This window comes from Gossypium arboreum, chromosome 7 (assembly GCF_025698485.1).
Source record: "Gossypium arboreum isolate Shixiya-1 chromosome 7, ASM2569848v2, whole genome shotgun sequence".
Taxonomy (NCBI): Eukaryota; Viridiplantae; Streptophyta; class Magnoliopsida; order Malvales; family Malvaceae; genus Gossypium; species Gossypium arboreum.
Genome location: NC_069076.1, coordinates 43,900,568 through 43,919,077, shown reverse-complemented (window position 1 = coordinate 43,919,077; position 18,510 = coordinate 43,900,568).

The following is an 18,510-nucleotide window of genomic DNA, read 5'->3' as shown; positions in this document are numbered from 1 at the left end:
TTTTGATGTTTGCATGATTAATTAAGTGAAAAGGACTAAATCGTAAACATGGTAAAAGTTGAGTTCTATTAGTTAAATGGGTTCAATAGTTTTGAAATCTTAAATTAAAGAACTTGAATGGTAAATAAATCATTTATATGAGCTAGTGGATGTACATGACAAGGTTTTGTTGAAATTATGATGATTTTTAAAGGATAAAATGGTAAATGATCAATTAAACTTAAATTAAACAAAACAAAAGAAATTCTTCATCTTCGTTATTCATCTTCTCCATAAAAAATTCAAGGGATAATATCCATTTTTAGGTTTGAAGGTTTTGTTGGTATTCCCTTGTGCATGTAAGTGATTCCGAGTCCAGTTTTTAATGATTTTTATGTTTTTGAAATCGTTTTAGCTTAATTTGACTAGCCCGAGGGTCAATTTGTAAAATTGTTAAAGGTTTAGGGTTATTCCATGAATTTTATTAAATGGTTTTTTATATTAATTGATAGATTATGAATCTTGAGAAAGAAACAAGTTTTGTTAAGTGATTTTTTATGAAATAGCATCTAGGGATCTATTTATGAAAATAGTAAAATTTCATGTTAAATTTAGGAAATTATGGTTTAGTTGAGCTGGTATGAGTCCCTAAAGAATTTGATTAGCCTATAAGAGGGATTAAATGATTAGATTTTAAGCTACGAGCTTAAGGACTAAATTGTGAAAAGTTAAAATATTAGGGGCAAATTGGTAATTTTGCATAAATATGAAATGTGGATTAAGTTGAATACTAGATGCATTTAATTGATTGAAATTACCTATTTAGATCAAGATAAACCACATACGAACCTAGATCGAGGAAAAGAAAAAGTTTTGGATTAACTCGATTTAACTTCCACGCTCCTAGTCATCGAGGTAAGTTCGTATGAACAATTATTGTATTAATGTTATTTAAATTGAATGTTATTATGTTATTTATATTGTGAATGTATCAACGTATAAACATATCAATGTTATGACGGATATCGAGTCCCGGTTGAACCTTAGGAATTCTTAAGATACGAATGACATGTCATTAGGGATTCCATGTTTCGGGTGCTGGTCTTGAATGTCCTACCAATGGATAAGGTCCTACATTTGTTGTGAATACTCCATAGCTCATGTGAGAAGCATCTTGTAGCTTACATTCTGACCCACAGCTCATGTGAGCAGGCCCATTGCATAGCTAATGTGAGCAATGATGTAAAGGAAAGGTTATGGTTATATGTAAAGGCACATTTCGTGTGAGCTTTCCTAGGTATCCGATGAAGTTCTAAATGGTTCAACAGGTAAGAAAAGGGATTGAAATGGTAAATTTTATAATGGAATTAAGCATAGTCTTATGGAAAAAATGCATGAAGTAAATGATTTATTTCATATGGAAATTATCTTATCTTATGGTTAGTTCATTTGAATTATATACAACTGTGCTAACTTGTGTATTGATGGTGATGTATAGGCTTATGCCAAGCTTATGGTTGGATAATATTATACTTATGCTTTATATTATGCAAATGAAATGGTAAATTATGTTTTGATTTATACGAGCTTACTAAGCATTAATTGCTTACATAGTTTCTTTCTTATGCTTTATAAATTATTAGAAGCTCGTCAGAGATCTATCACACTATCCAGCAGACATTTTGGTAGTTTTTGTACATTTTCGCCAAGTTTATAATGGCATGTGTAGGATAACTTGTAATGATATTATGATGAATGGTTTATTGGTGTATTGGCATTTAGAAATTGTGAAACTGATCTTGGTTTGGTACCATTTGATGCCTTGTCAATTTGTGTTATTTTGGTTATCTTACTATGCATGTTTGAATGACTTTTATGGTATGTTTGGAATGGCATGAATATGGTCAAGTTTGTGGTATGTTTTGGCGAGTATTGAACTAGGATTTGATGATTGAAATGTGGTAAAATTTACATGTTTAGGTAAGTCTTGTTGCGTGCATTTGAGGTGCCTCTGAATGGCATATTGGTTAGTTGAATTAGAATTCTTGAAATGGAAAATATATTTATGCTTAGATAAGGTTTTGATGCTTTGAAAGTGTGCACAATTGGTCTAAATATTTATGCATGAAATGGTCTTGGAAATGGCTTGATTTTAGGTAAATTTGGGTTCACCCAAAAAACTTGAGACACGGGCATGTGACTCAGCCGTGTAAGGCACATGGCCTGACAACATGGTCGTGTGTCATATGATGATTTCCTTAGGGTGCAAGTTAGTAAGTTACATGGCCTAACACACGGCTTGGTACACAGGCGTGTGCGGCAACTCAGAGAGTTACACTGCCTGGCACACGGGCGTGTGACCCTACTAAGAGAGTTACATGGGTGAGGACATGAGCTGAGACACGACCTTGTGTCCCTAGTTCAAAAGTTACACGGCTTGAGACACAGGAGTATGTCTCAGCCGAGTGAGGCACATGGGTATGTGACCCCTATTTCCAATTTTTTGTGACTTTTTTCTAGACTTTCCAAATTGATTCAAATTGGTCCTGAATTGCTTCTAAGTTATTTTTTGGGCCTCGTGGGCTTGATTTAGGGACAGTATGCATGGTTATGAATGATTTAAGATATGATTAAAGTAATGAATGAATTAATGTTTAAATGTTCCCAATTGTACAATAATGCTCCGCAACCCTATTCTGACGACAGAAATAAGTTAGGGGGTTTTACAATGCCTATTTCCAACTAGTCCTCCTTAACCTTAGTGAGATTAAACCTTACAAAAATAAAAGTGTGAATAAACTAAATAAACTTTATTTATACAGAAAAGAACCTTAAGTTAAAATAACCAGAAATTCATCTATAATAGAAATGCATTTAATATTACAACCTCCCACTAAAATTGAATATCTTGGAATGACATTACACCCATATGAGCAGTGTGCTCTTATAAAACCTTAGGTGTAGTCCCTTAGTAAGTGGGTTTGCAATCATGGAGTTTGTATGCTTTATAGGAACCTAACCAATCTGAACTTTTACTTTAACAACCACGAACTTAAATTCTACGTGTTTTAACTTTGATGTGCTCCTGTTGTTATTGAAATAAAGAACTATAAATTATTGTCACAATTTGCACCCTAGTGACAAAATTTTACATCAATATTCCATCAAAATTGGAGTCTGTGTACCTGATGATCTCTAACTTATCAGACCTCTGATATGTGAGCATGTAATAATTTGTTCTTTGAAGATACCTCATAACTCTCTTGGTTACTATCCAACAGCCCATACCAGGTTGCTTAAATGTCTACATAAGATCCCAACAATATACGCAATATTCAGGCGCATACATACTTGAGCATACATTAGACTCCCAATAGCTTATGCATAGGAAATCTTTTTCATTTCCTAAATTTCAAGGTTACTTTTAGGGTATTGAGTAAGATTAAATTTGTCTTCTTTAGTAATTAGGGTGTCACTTGGTCTACAACCTTGAATGGCAAACTTTTTGAGTACTTTATTGATAAGATTAAATTTGTCTTCTTTAGCAATTAGGGTGTCACTTGGTCTACAACCTTGAATGGCAAACTTTTTGAGTACTTTATTGATATAGCTCTTGTTTGATAATCCAAGAATACCCCAAGATCGGTCTCAATGCATCTAAATTCCTAAAACAAAAGAGGCATCCCCAAGATCTTTTCTCTCAAAATGCTTAGATAAAAACCTTTTAGTTTTGTACAATAAGCTCATATCATAAATGGCAAACAAAATGTATTTAACATATAGAATCAGGATTATATATTGAATTCTAATATAGAATCAGGAATATATACTTACTCCCATTAAATTTGTGATACACACAATCATCAATAATATTCATATCAAAATCGAACAAGAAAATTACTTAATGAAACTTGTGGTACCATTAACGGGAAGCTTATTTGAGTCCATGGATGGATTTTATTAATTTGCAAATCATATTCTTTAGGTCTCTTGACTCAAAGTTTTCTGGTTGAACCATATAAATTGTTTCTTCAATGTTTCCATTGAAAAACGCAATCTTAATATCCAGCTAATATAACTCAAGATCAAGATGAGCAACAAGCGTTATGATTGCCTGAAAGAGTCTTTCAATGAAACTGGAAAGAAAGTCTTTGTAAAATCAATGCCTTCTTACTGAGTATATACTTTAGCTACAAGATGCCTTTAGCTACAAGATGCGCCTTATACCTCTTCACATTACCATCTGCATCCCTCTTAGTTTTAAATATCCATTTACAACCAATTGATTTTGCACCTTCAAGTAAAGGGACAAGTTCCTAAACTTTATTGTCTTGCATAGACTTATATTATTATTGCATGGAATCAATCCACTTTTGAGAATTAGAACTTTCATGGCCTAACGAAAGTTGATTGGATCATGTTCCATCATTCCATTTTCATCCTCATGTTCTTGGAGAAATACAACATAATCATCTAAAATAGCATTTCTCCCCTCTCTTGTAGACCTTATTAATGACACTTGCTCTTGAGGTTGTTGAGTTTTTTCTATTGGAACAATTACCTCATCTTGAGTAGAGAGTTGTTAAACATTGTCTTATTGAGGTTCTGGATTCACTTATTAATCAATGATAGGTATAAGAACCTAAACATTGTCAAAGGTGATGTAGGAACTTAGTTAGAATCTAATTTCTCCTCAAAAGTAATGTCTTTAACCTTATTTCTCCCTCCAAACTCAGCATCCTCAAAAAATGTCGTGGATTTTGTCTCAAAAATATTCCTAATTGTGGGATCATAAAACTTACAACCCCTAGATCACTCAGAATAACCAATAAAATAGTTTCTCACTGTTTTGGAGTCCAATTTGTTTTCATGTGGCCTATAAGGCCTTACCTCAGCTGGACATCCCCAAGTGTGAAAATGCTTTGGACAAGGCTTCTGACTAGCCCAAAGCACATAAGGTATTTTTGCAGCTACTTTAGTGGGTACTCTATTCAGAATGTAAACTTCTGTCTTTAGAAGCACTGACCAAGTTAGCACTTTCAGATTTATCATGTTTCAACCTTTCTTCCTCTTGCACACAATGAGAAATGAGCTCATTTAGATTTCATTTCTCCTTTTGACAGTTGTAACTAATTTTAAATTAGTTAAATTGTGCATGAAGTGATACCAAAACCATAAGAACAAGTAATTCCTCAGAAAGCTCGATCTTAAGTGTCTTATGTCTTGAAGCAACTTGGAACATCTCCATAATGTACCCCCTCACATTTCCCTAACCCTTATACTTCATAGGCATTAAAGAAGCCATAAGTGATTTCATCTCAACCTTACTGCTTTTGGTAAAACGTTTCTCAATGTCATCAAGAAAACCCTTGGCCTGAGTAATGTCTTCAGATTCTGTGCCCTTAAAAGCTTTTAGAATGTTGTGCTCGTGATCGTTAGACTCATGCGGTTTGAAAAATCGCACCTCTCAAAATCCTTTTTAGCATCAGGGGTGCTTGCTGCAGTGAGAGGTGTTGGTGGTTCTTCCTTTAGTGTAAGGTCTATGTCCATATAACCAAACAAATAAGTAAGTGTCTTTTTCATTCCTTGAAATTAGTCCCATTAAGCATGGGTATAGAATTTATATTAGTAAATATTGTGGCAGCAGAAAATGAACTGGCTGAGTATAGAACAAAATAGATAAAAACAAGCTCACATGAATATTTATATGTAAACAATAAATTCAAAATAGTGGTTAATCCTATCTCAAGATACCAAACACAACACTAATGTCAAGTCTTTGGACAATAATATTAACAGTAAGCAGTACTGCTGTTGTAGCAATCAAACATTGATAATAAATTATGTCAAACAATGAACCAATTTTTGAACTAACTTATTGCTCAAATAAAGTACCTTATAATTTTCACACATTTATCACCACAATTATCATTGAAATTCTATCAAATATTAACTTACCTTTGGGTCAATTAATAAACACATGAATAACAAAAACATGTAATCATCTTGATATTTTAAATAAACTAATTTACGCAAAAGAGGTCACTTTGGTGGCATTTTGTTTCAACTAATCTATTTAAAATACTAGACATCCTCAATTAAATCCCAAAGCTAAAATCTGAATTTTTTTTTGTTTTAAAATATTTCAAATTTAAACCAAAATAATTTGAATAAAGGTAAATCTCATCTCAAGATACCAGACACTCCATTAATATTTCATCTTTGGACAAAATATTAACTAGTAAGTGATATCTTGGTGTAGTAATCAAACACTAGTGATAAGAACATATTGAACAATAAATCTTCCTTTGGGCCAATTTATTGCTCATATGTAAAATCGAATAATTGTTACATGTTTATTACCACAGTTGCACATGTAATTTTGGTAAATATTAACCTTCCTTTGGGTCTATCAATATTAATGTAGCTTAAGTTAAATGCACACAATCTTTTATATTTTAGAAAAAATAATTTCAATAACAGAGGTCACTCGACAACTTATTATTTCAATTAAATTATTTTAATATATATATATATATATATATATATATATATATATAAACATACTAATATTCTAATTTAAAATGTTCATAACAATAACCCAAAATAAGGTTGTGTCATTGTTGAATGAGAAACCAAATACCTTGATCTTTGACAAATTACAGGCAAACATTAAAATTTTATTAATAAAATTCAAAATCAAATTTTATAAGATTAAACTTAATACTCATGATCATCATGAGTATGAATCTAAATACCCAAAATTAAATATATATCCATATAAAAAATAAATTTAATGAATGTTCATCAAACCAGTTTAACATAATATATAAATATATATATATAATATTGAATCCATAAAAATAATCCAAAACCTTAGCATCAATATACAAAATTTTAAATAATAACGTTTTATAGATTCAATAATATCCAACTCACACATTATACCCTTAAAATCATTGATAAATATATATATACTCGTGCATATATAAATATCGAAACCAATCATAAATTATATATAGATTGAAAGCTAAATAATTAACACTCACTTGTCTATGAAATTTGGCAGAGATATGATTACACCAAAACTGTTCAGGTACAAATCTACTACACCATTATCGGTTTTTAATCAAATAAATTAAAAGAATAGATAAAAGTCAAACCACAACATACCAAATCAAATTCTAATTTGATACTTCCAAACTTGACTTTCCATTTTTTTTTATCCATAATCAGTGAATAATGTTTAAAATCAAACTTACAAATAATAGAAGCATTATCCTACGTCCCTTCTTTAAACTATCAAATTTAATAAATTGAAAAATGAAAAAAATTAAAATTTCTTTGTTTTCACAATAACCAAACAATCTATATCTTTACTAAGTAGTAATGTTTAGATTGAATCCAATTACTACCATAACAATCACTTCAAATCTGGTCTTCAATCACAAACCTCAAATGCGTGTGTATATATGAACTTACAAAATCAAATCAATTGAAGCAAACAAGAATTTCAATTATCTTTAATTTTCTAGATCTCACGACTATTCCAAACCCTACAACTTAAAAAGCTTGAAGATATAACCCTAAAACTTGTGTAATTTTTATTTCAAACCCTAAAACTTTTAATATAACTCCAAAAAAATTAATGTGTATAATTGAAACACCAAATCTATATATCAAATCTATAAAATCTGAAGAATGAATTAATTCATATATAATAAAAAATAGGATAAACTATAAAAATAGTCACTTTTGTTTGACTCAGGTTACGTTTTAGTCATTTATGTTTGAAATGTTACGTTTTAGTCACTTATGTTATTATTTTGTTACGAAGTGATCACCCTTCCGTTAAGTTCCATTATCTCCCTAATGGTAATCCTATGTGGCAGTCCAACTAGATTTTAAGTGCCAACTTGAATTTCCTAATGGGATGAGAATAGATCTTTAATTAAATGAATTTAATTAATTAAAAATTTTAAACTCTAAATCTTAGTTAAAAAACCATTCGTCTCCCCCTTTTTTTTAGTTTTCTTTTCCAGATGACTAAGAAAGTTATTATCGTCAGAATTTTTTAATTCACATACAAAAATAAAAGAGGATTCAATGGAGGGTCCAAGTATGTCTTCTTCACCAACAAATTTATGTTCTAAGACTTAAAATCAAGTGGTTGTCGACAAATAAGAAGATGGTAATTGTTTTTGTTCCTAATCATTGTATTTTCCAATTCTTCACGTTCTTGAATAATTGGTTTCTCAATCTAATTTTTTCTTATCTAAATCGCCTTGTTTGTTCATAATCTCTTTATGGATATCCCTTTTCTACTACTTAATACGCTTTTTTTTAGTTGTTAATATTGATTATTTTAAGTTGAAATTTTGTGGGAACTCATATTTTTTCGAGTAATCATACAGTTAATCCTGTAAATGAATATCCATATCCTTAATAAAATTCAAAAATTATACTCACGAAAAACTCAAGGCTGGCCATGGATCTTATCATTCAAGCTAAAAATCTCAGCATGATCTGATTTGCAAGGCCCCATTATACTATCTGTTGTTATATTTGATGTTACATTTGATTTATGTCCTGTATCTTTTTATTTTTCAGTCTTCAAGCAAAGTCATCAGAATTTTTTATGAGCAAATTAGTATCTTTGAGTTATTGGAAATTGGCGTGGTTTGAATTATGAAATTCCCTATTAAAATGGTTTCGAGTATAGCTTCGGTGGAAAGAAAAGAATTCTAGTTTTTGGATAAATTCTTCAAGTATAGGGTTAAGGATCGATTTTGCTTTGTGTTAATCAGTTTGGAGAGATGAGTATTAGATTGTTTTGAACTGATTTTTTCTCCTGGGATTTAGATCTGATACAGTCACTAAATCGATTGAAGCAATGAGGGCTGCAATGGCTCTTGTTGCTTTGTAGTATTGGCGAGGCTGTTTTGTTTTATTTGTTTTTTAAAAAATTGTGTTTGAACTTGTTTGAATTGTTCGCAACAATCCTTGTTGTATTTCACTGATTTTGCAAAAAAAAAAAAAGGAATAGTGTAGCCTCTCTACATTTAATTTTTAATTTTGAAGCAAAGAGATAAAATTTTAAATGTTGTAATGTTGAATGTCTAAAAATTTGACTTAGAACATGATAAGGACTTCAATCTTACTATCATTTACAGTTTTACTTATTTACTTTAAAATTAAATGTAAGACTAAATTGCTCGCTTTTATAACAGAGGGATGAATTTGCTCTTAAGTTTAACCTGAAATCTTTACTGTTGAAGTTTGTATCATTTATATTATACCTAATGTCATTATTTCCATGTCTCTGTGTTTAGCATGTTCCATTCAACTTTATATTATTTCCAATACAAGTAAATTAGGGTTTAAATTTCTCTCTCAAAAAAAGGAGAAAGGTTAAAAAATTTTATAATGTAGTTATTCAAAAATAGTTTAGTACTTTTTTTTATATCTGAATATGGTGTTTCTTTTTTCTTTTGAATGTGTTATGTTTAACTTTCTTGAAGAGACAGAAAGTAATTATGTTGCTGTCTCCCAAAACATGGACTTTAATTTTAACTCAGGTGTAGTTTGATGCAAATGTATATGTTCAGCTTTTCATTTTAACTCAGGTGTCAAAATTTGAATAATGATTATTGTTTTCATGTTCTAGATTATGTATTTTAATGCTGTCCAAATGCGAATATCGACTGCTGTTCGAATGTTCTAAAATGTTCATAAATTCATTAGTAATGTTGTTTGAAATTAAACTGAAGTTGATATAATGTTTTTTCAAGTTTGAATTGTTGTGCAATTTGTTGATACTAATATAATGTTTTATTTTCCTTTTTTGGTTTAGGGTTTGAAGTTGAACAAAATACTTTAGGTGGAGATTTTGGAGGAGAAGCGTCTGACTCAGATGATAGTTCATATAAAGATTATGAGTCAGGTACTTCTTATTCTGATTCTTTTGATTCTAATGGCGATAGGATAGATGAACCAGAGGTTGAACTAGTAGGTGAAATGATACAGAAGGAGTTAGACCACTTACTGGGTTTAAGTTTTTAGGGTTTAAAAGATGATTTTGATAGTAACAGTGATGATGATTTGAATAATGACGTTGATTATGATAAATATGGGAATAAAAAGTACCCTCTATTCAATCCTCAAACTGATATGAGGAACCCTATATTGATAAAGGGTTTGGTTTTCCCTAGTAGAAACATTTTAAAATATGCAATTAAACAGTATGGGAGGATAAATAGGGTAGTAACCAAACTAACTAGGAATGACAAGCTTAGGGTGAAAGCAGTTTGTGTCCCTAGTTGTCCATGGACATTATGGGCATCCAAATTAAATCCCAATGATCCAATGGATGGGAGTTTGCAAATTAAGATCTTAGTCAACCACCATAAGTGTGGCAAGGTAATGAAAAATAAGAATATTACTTCAAAGTGGATGGCTAGACATTATTTACACAAATTTCAAGTTGATCCCAATTATTCCTTAACATTCTTACGAAATGATATTAGGGTGGATTTTGGAACAATAGTTTCTCGGACTAAATGTATGAGAGCTAAGATTAGGCCTCTGGAACTAGTTCAAGGGAATCACAAAGCCCAATATGCCAATATATATGATTATCTACTTGAGTTAAGGAGAAGCAACCTTGGTACAACAACCATCTGTAAATTAGACTGTAGGCTATTTCAGAGGCTTTATATATGCCTTGAAGCATGCAAATCAGGTTGGTTAACTGGTTGTAGGAGAATTATAGGGTTAGATGGGTGTTGGCTGAAGGGATATTATGGTGGACATTTGCTTGCTACTATTGGTGTTGATGTCAATGATTGTATATATCCAGTGGCTTTTGCTGTAGTTGAGAATGAAAACAAACAATCATGGTTTTTATTCCTTGAGTTGTTACAGAGGGATTTGGAGATCGACAACTCTTACAATATATGCTTCATGTCTGACAAACAAAAGGTACTATAAAGTCATAGTATACGCTAAATTGTTTATATAAAAATGATTGCTTATCATGTTGTTTTAATTGTTTTACAGGGTTCAATAGAAGCGATTTCTTTGTTGTTCCCTAATGGTGAATCAAGAAATTGTGCCAGACATCTTTACAACAATTTTAAAAACATAGAAGGATTTAAAGGCCAAGATATGCGTCTTACTTACTGGAAAGCTGCTAAAGTAACTTTTCCAAGACAATTTGAAGAAGCAATGTCTGAAATGAGGTCACTGTCAGAATCTGCTGAGGCTTGGCTGCGTGACAAGGATCTAAGAACTTGGTCAAGAGCCCACTTCTCAACTAGATGCAAATTTGATCTACTACTGAACAACAACAATGAATGTTTCAACAAGGTTAAAATTTATTTTTTAAATATGACTATTTATCACTTCATGTTGTATAATTTTTGTTGGAGTTATTTAAGGACTTGCTCTCCTTGCAAATCATTTTAGAAGCTAGAGATAAACCCATCCTAACGATGTTGGAAATAATTAGAAGAAAAGTCATGACTAGGTTGGTTTTTATGAGAGAGGCTGCTGAGAAGTATCCTGGACCTTTATGTCCAAGGATACAGAATAAGTTGTCTGAAATAGTTAGTCAGTCCAATAAGTAAGTTTTGCTAACTCTTTTTTACTTAGCTTGAATTCTGTTGCTTGGATGGAAAAGTTTTTAACTTTAAAATGTTACTTTGTTTATAGTATATGGCCGATATATGCTGGAAATGAGAAGTATGAGGTAGACTGTGGATTAGGCAACAAGCATGTGGTTGACCTCCTCAACTCCTCCTGTTCATGCAGAAAATGGGACTTGTCAGGAATCCCATGTAAGCATGTTGTTTCTTGCATGCAATTACTTGCTGTGAGCCCTGAAACTTATGTAAATACATGTTATACTGTCACTACCCAGTTTAATATTTATAGCTACTTGATTAACCCTATAAAAGGTAATAGCCCTAAAACCCTAATCCTTTATGAAATATTATTTATTTATAAAATGTGTTTGACATTTTTAAATTTTTGTGTATAGGTCCTATGCAATGGGAACATGTGAGGGACATGGAACCCATTCTTCCTACCATAATTAGAAGGTCCCCAGGAAGACCCAAACAAACAAGGAGGAAGGAAGTAGATGAAGTAAGAAAGAGTGGACCAAAATTAAGCAAGATAGGACAACAAGCTAACTGCACCAAATTTGGCAAACCAAGCCATAATACAAGGACTTGTAAAGGGATTGTATGGGGTAACCAAATGGCAAGCCAATCATCAAGCTTGCAAATTTTGAACCAAGCCACTTCAATGGATAACACATCAAGCCAACCACCCTTAACCCAACAAAGCTCAAACCTGACAATAAATTTTAGGGCCAAATTACCTTTCAAAAGGAAATATGTTTTGTGAACAAAGAATATCTATTTTTGGAAGGGTTGTTGAATCATGTTAACAATAGTTAGAATATACATTTTGTCTTAATTAAGGGCTTGAAACAATATTTTTTTTTTTTGAAATGTTAAACTATTGAACAATTACTTGAGGAATGGCTATTGGACATGTTAGATATTCAACTGTTGGTTCTTCTATGTTAAAAAATGTGCAGCCTTTTGTTGTTGGGTACAAGTTTGGGTCCATTGGGGTTGCACACAATGGAAACTTGGTAAACTATCGAGCTTTGAAAGCTATGCTTGAAGACAATAGTTTAATTTTCAATACTAGTTCTGATACTGAGGTTGTACTTCATTTGATTACTATTTCAAAAGCTAGGCCTTTCTTTTTAAGGATTGTTGAAGCTTGTGAGAAGCTTGAAAGAGCTTATTCGATAGTGTTTGTGGTCAAGGATAAGCTTGTTGCAGTGCGAGACCCTCATCGATTTAGGCCTTTGGTAATGGGAAGGAGGAGCAATGGCGCTGTGGTTTTTTCCTCTGAATCATGTGCTCTTGATTTGATCGAGACAACATATGAGAGAAAGGTATATCCTGGAGAAGTGTTGGTGGCAGATAAAAAAGATGGGGTTCAATCAGTTTGCTTGATGCCCCACCCTGAACCAAAACAATGCATTTTTGAGCATATATATTTTGGTTTGCCTAATTCTGTTGTTTTTGGAAAGTGTGTTTATGAATCAAGGCATGCTTTTGGGGAAATACTTGCTATCGAAGCTCCCGTTGACTGTGATGTCATGATTGCAGTTCCAGATTCTGGCGTGGAAGCTGAATAGTTTTCCGTGATAAAACTTTTTAATCTTAAAACTATAATTTTCAATCACAAGTGGCACAAAGCATCCCTTAACTATATTTTAACCATTCAAATGAAAATGTAATCTATAGTATCTTGTACAATTACATTATTTAATAGTTATCGTGGTTAAATTGTACTAAATTTGGAGCAAGATGAGCATACTCCCTTGAATAATAGAAGCTAGATAGTAGCACGAGCTAGTATTAGATACCGCTAACTTAACTACAAAATTGAAAGATAGTGATATCAATTCAATATGGTTTCAGCAATTAAATAAACCTAGGGAATGAAAAACATAATCTGCAAACCAAAAGACTTGCATTCATAAAAATGATGTAATATTAAATAAATGGCACAAAATTAGCCATTTTCTGCACAATCATAAGCATTGGATTTGTGCTTTGGTGTGAATATGAAACCATCTGGAACCTTGCCAAGCAGCATTTCAGATATACGGATCTGCGGAATGAAGACGAAACTAATAAGAGGATCACTACTACCGTATTACGGTTAGACATATAGTAAGAAGCAATTGCATTCCCAGTCAGCTGTAGAATCAGAGGCCATTAGCGTCTCAAGATCATCTCGTCCATAGTATGAGAGAGGTCGCCAATTCAGACGTTGGGGGATGACATCTAAAAGACCAACAAGAATATACCTACATGCATAGCTAAGCCATTCCAACAAGAAATGCAAAGAATAAAAAATCCACAAGAAGTCTATCACCTTGCCCTTCATCAAAGCATTTTTCATCAACCACTAACTTAGCCTTCTTCAAGGGTCTCAACTCATCAGTTTCACATGCCTCCTCAGCATTAACTGTTGCTCGAAATGTTTAAGGACACTTAGAATAGTCAATTGAATCATCAACCACCTTTTTGCAATTAGTTTCATCGGCAGCATGAGAACCATCTAAACCAACTTCATCTTCCTCCTTATCTACCAGCTTCTTTACTTTCCAGTTGGGCACTGAATTATCGCATTGATAACAAGTTACTAACAGTAAACCATAATGATGATCCAACAATATGGAATAAATAGAAATGCAAGAAATAAGGACCAATAAAAGAATTATTTCATTGTACCGCTAGTCCAAGAGATTTAACTACAACATCCGCTTTAGTGAAGCGCATTTTGTTTTTCCACAAAAGCTTCTGAACATTTTTGTTTTTCTACAAGCGCATTATTCCATTAACTTTAGAGTTTTTCTTCAATAAATTAGAAGTAGCAGCGGGAGCATTATCCTTATGCGTGCCTGCAAATCTACAGGCTAAACCATAAGGACACGGTGCATCAGCTTTTATAAATGGGTAGTCACCCTCTAGATCAGCCGGTTTCTACATACACAAAAAAAAAAAATATTAAAAAACCCAATTAGCAAAATTTGATCAAATTATAAAGTCAGGAAATGTGTATTCAAATACTTGAGCCGTATCTTTATAAGAACATGCATTGGCATCTCCTGTCTTTGCTGATGTGGTAACTCGTATGATGATGTTGAGACAAATAAGCAGTTTCACCCATATATGCCAATATAGGAGCTGGATAAACCAGAAATGTGAAAGCAGTCTGCAGCAAGACGAAGGTTAAATTTCAATTTAGTAGCCAACTTTGAACACAAATTTAATTCAGTAACCATCAAATCAAAATTTACAAGGTATTAGTGTTGAGTTACCTGAATTGCAGCATAAGAGAAGTGACCAAGATCAGCAAACATTGCCTCTGAGCCTGCATGGATAATCAGGTATACTATTGGCAATCATTGGTTGTAAGTTGTCACAATGAAGTTAAGCTATGTATTAGTTATCGATATATCTCTAATTTCAAGAAATTTCAGATGGTATTCTGATGACTTTGCTTGAAGGCTGAAAAAAATAAAAAGATACCGGACATAAATCTTGTTATTTGGATATAACAGCAGATAGTATAATGGGGCCTTGCAAATTAGATCATGCTGAGATGTTTAGCTTGAATGATAGGATCCATTGCCAGCCTTGAGTTTCGCCTGAGTATACTTTTTGAATTTTATTAAAGATATGTATATTCATTTGCAGGGTTAACTGTATGATTACTCGGAAAAATATGAGTTCCCACAAAATTTCAACTTAAAATAATCAATATTAACAACTAAAAGAAGCGTATTAAGTAGTAGAAAAGGGATACCTATAAAGAGATTATGAACAAACAAGGCGATTAGATCAGAAAAAATCAGATTGAGAAACCAATTATTCAATAACGTGAAGAATTGGAAAATACAATAATTAGGAACAAAAACAATTACCATCTTCTTATTTGTCGACAACCACTTGATTTTAAGTCTTAGAACATAAATTTGCCGGTGAAGAAGATATACCTGAACCCTCCATTGAATCCTCTTTTGTTTTTGTATGTGAATTAAAAAATTCTGACGATAATAACTTTCTTAGTCATCTAGAAAAGAAAACTAAAAAAAAGGGGAGATGAATGGTTTTTTAACTAAGATTTAGGGTTTAAAATTTTTAATTAATTAAAGTTAATTAATTAAAAATATATTCTCATCCCATTAGGAAATCCAAGTTGGCACTTAAAATCTAGTTGGACTGCCACGTAGGATTACCGTTAGGGAGATAACGGAACTTAACGGAAGAGTGATCACTTCGTAATAAAATAATAAGTGATTAAAACATAACATTTCAAACATAAGTGACTAAAATGTAACATAAGGTAAACAAAAGTGACTATTTTTTTAGTTTACCCTAAAAAATAACTCATTCTCAATGATTCGACATGACGAGCCTCGAATGACACTTATTAAAATCATTAAACAAGATCTGCTATAAACTTAAAATTGTAAACCAGAATCTATCATGTCAAATTATCAAAAATAAATTAAGAAAAAAAAATAGATGCAAAAGTGTACTTGAATCCATTGATTCTTGAAATCATTGGATCCTATGGTTTTGATTTTTCAAATTAGCACACAAGTAATTCAGAGAAGGTAACTCTCTCTTTTCTAAAGATGGGATATTAGAAAAGTTACGTATATGTAATTTGGGGATCAATATATATAACTTGTGTACATTAACCTTAATTTTTAATCAGCTTATTATCAACTAGAAATTAATTACTAGAGTATCTACACATATTTGACTCATACTTTATGTAATAACTAAAGCTCAATAAACATTAACTAAATTAAATTAATTTTAATTTGGGTCAATCTTTATGATAATAAATAATAACATGTAATTACTATTGTTATATATGTGAGTCCATATTTAAAAAAAATTATTAAAACTCTACAATAAAAATAACAAATGATAATAAAAACATACTTGAAAATATTTTTTCTGACCTTAGCTTTATGTTTTGTATTGTGGTGTGTTTAGCTTCTATGCAGGTAGGGTATTTATACAATGAAAACGAATGAAGAAATGGGGGTAAAAAATTGTGAATATTTGCATTTAATATTTATTTCTATTTTATTTCCTGTTTTCCATTTAATTACTTGTTCCATTTAGTAACCAATTTTAACGTTAGATGCCCTTTTATAATGTAATTGCATATATTTAATGTACTCTTTATGTATAACAGGAAAGTAACAAGCAATACCTGGATTAAACATTTATTAAACTAGAAGGATTTGAACAAAAATCTACCATATAAAAAAAGAATGTGATTATAAATTTCAATCCCAACCTTCCATGTTTTAAAACTCAAAAAAATTGAAAAAGCGTGGGCCACCTATTAAATATTAAATTAGAATGATTAGACCAACAAATCTACAATACTCAAAAAGAAGGTGATTATAGATTTCAATCCCCACCTTCCACGTACACATGGAGTATTACATAAATTCCACATTAGTAAATTTAATAAATGGTAAATTTTCTATTATTTTTTAGGTAATTTGATAAATGATATAAATTCAAGAGCTTAAAGAAGCACAAATTAAATTAGGGCTAACATGAAATTTTTTATAATTAGATGACCAAATAAGTCGTTATGCTATCTTTTTAAGTATAGTAAACATGTGATTTATTAAAAAATATTGTTGGTAATATCCAAACGTAAAATGTTGCCCATAATATATATTTTTAATGATTAATGCAATTAATATGTTTTTAATTTAGAACATAAGTTACCATATTATTAATTTTTACGAAATTCACTTTGGAATTTTTATTCTCCAGCCTATAAATATTGCATCTCCAACAAAAACCAACACGTTAAGTAGGATAGGTTTTAAAATTTTAAATCATCATCGAAAATTATATTCTCAATATTTTATTCTTTTACATCTAACTATATTCTGTTTCAATTTATTTACTAATTTAATGAAATATTTTCCCAATATTATTAATATGAAAATTAATTTATTATCTACGGTAATCGAGTTACCGACAATGAAAGAAGAAACTTTTGCAAAGAGAACAATGTTTGATTCTTCAACCTTAACATTATGTTAGGGTGTCTATTCTACTTTCTTTTCCACATTTTAATAATTTTTCATATTTAAATAAATATTTCTAAATTTGTTTCAATGGTTGAATCTTCAATTGTGATGTAAATTTTCTTTTAATTAATCTTTGCTTCCTATATTTTGATTAATTGTATTATATTTTTAAAATTTGGTTTACAATCTTATTTATTTAATTTCAATAATATTATTAAAGACAAATTGATAAGAAAAGACAGATCGGTGAAATAGTACGAAATCTAAGGGTTTTTTTTTTTAATAAAACCAGACTGAAAAATACCTAAATCCTTCATAGCTAATCATTCATACAATAAAATATTTATTTTTAATGTTAATAATATTTTAGGCAGTTTTCTCAATTTCTTAGTGTGATGGTTTTTATAATACTTTATAATGTGATTATTTTAAGTAGTTCTATAATTTAATTAATTAATTTTAAAAAAATGATTTTAAAAATTTTAAAACTAGTATTTATTTTAAATTTTATCATAAAAATTGTAAAATGATATATTCTAATTAATATATATAATTAACTTATGCAAACCACGAAATAAAGAAACTAGTATACATATGACATATAATTGATATAGTAATTATTTAAAAAGAATATAATGTTAAATGCATGACATATGGTGGAACTTTAAATTATCCGCATGTCAAAATTTTAACCTTATGTTTCCAACAAAAAAAAAAAAGAAAAACCTTATGCGTAAGATTATTTCCATTTTCTATAAAAACTTTAATTTCCAAATGTTATATATGAGATCACATTAAATGATGTAAATATTAAACATAAAACCTTTTCAAATAATTGAAAATAATGCTTTCGG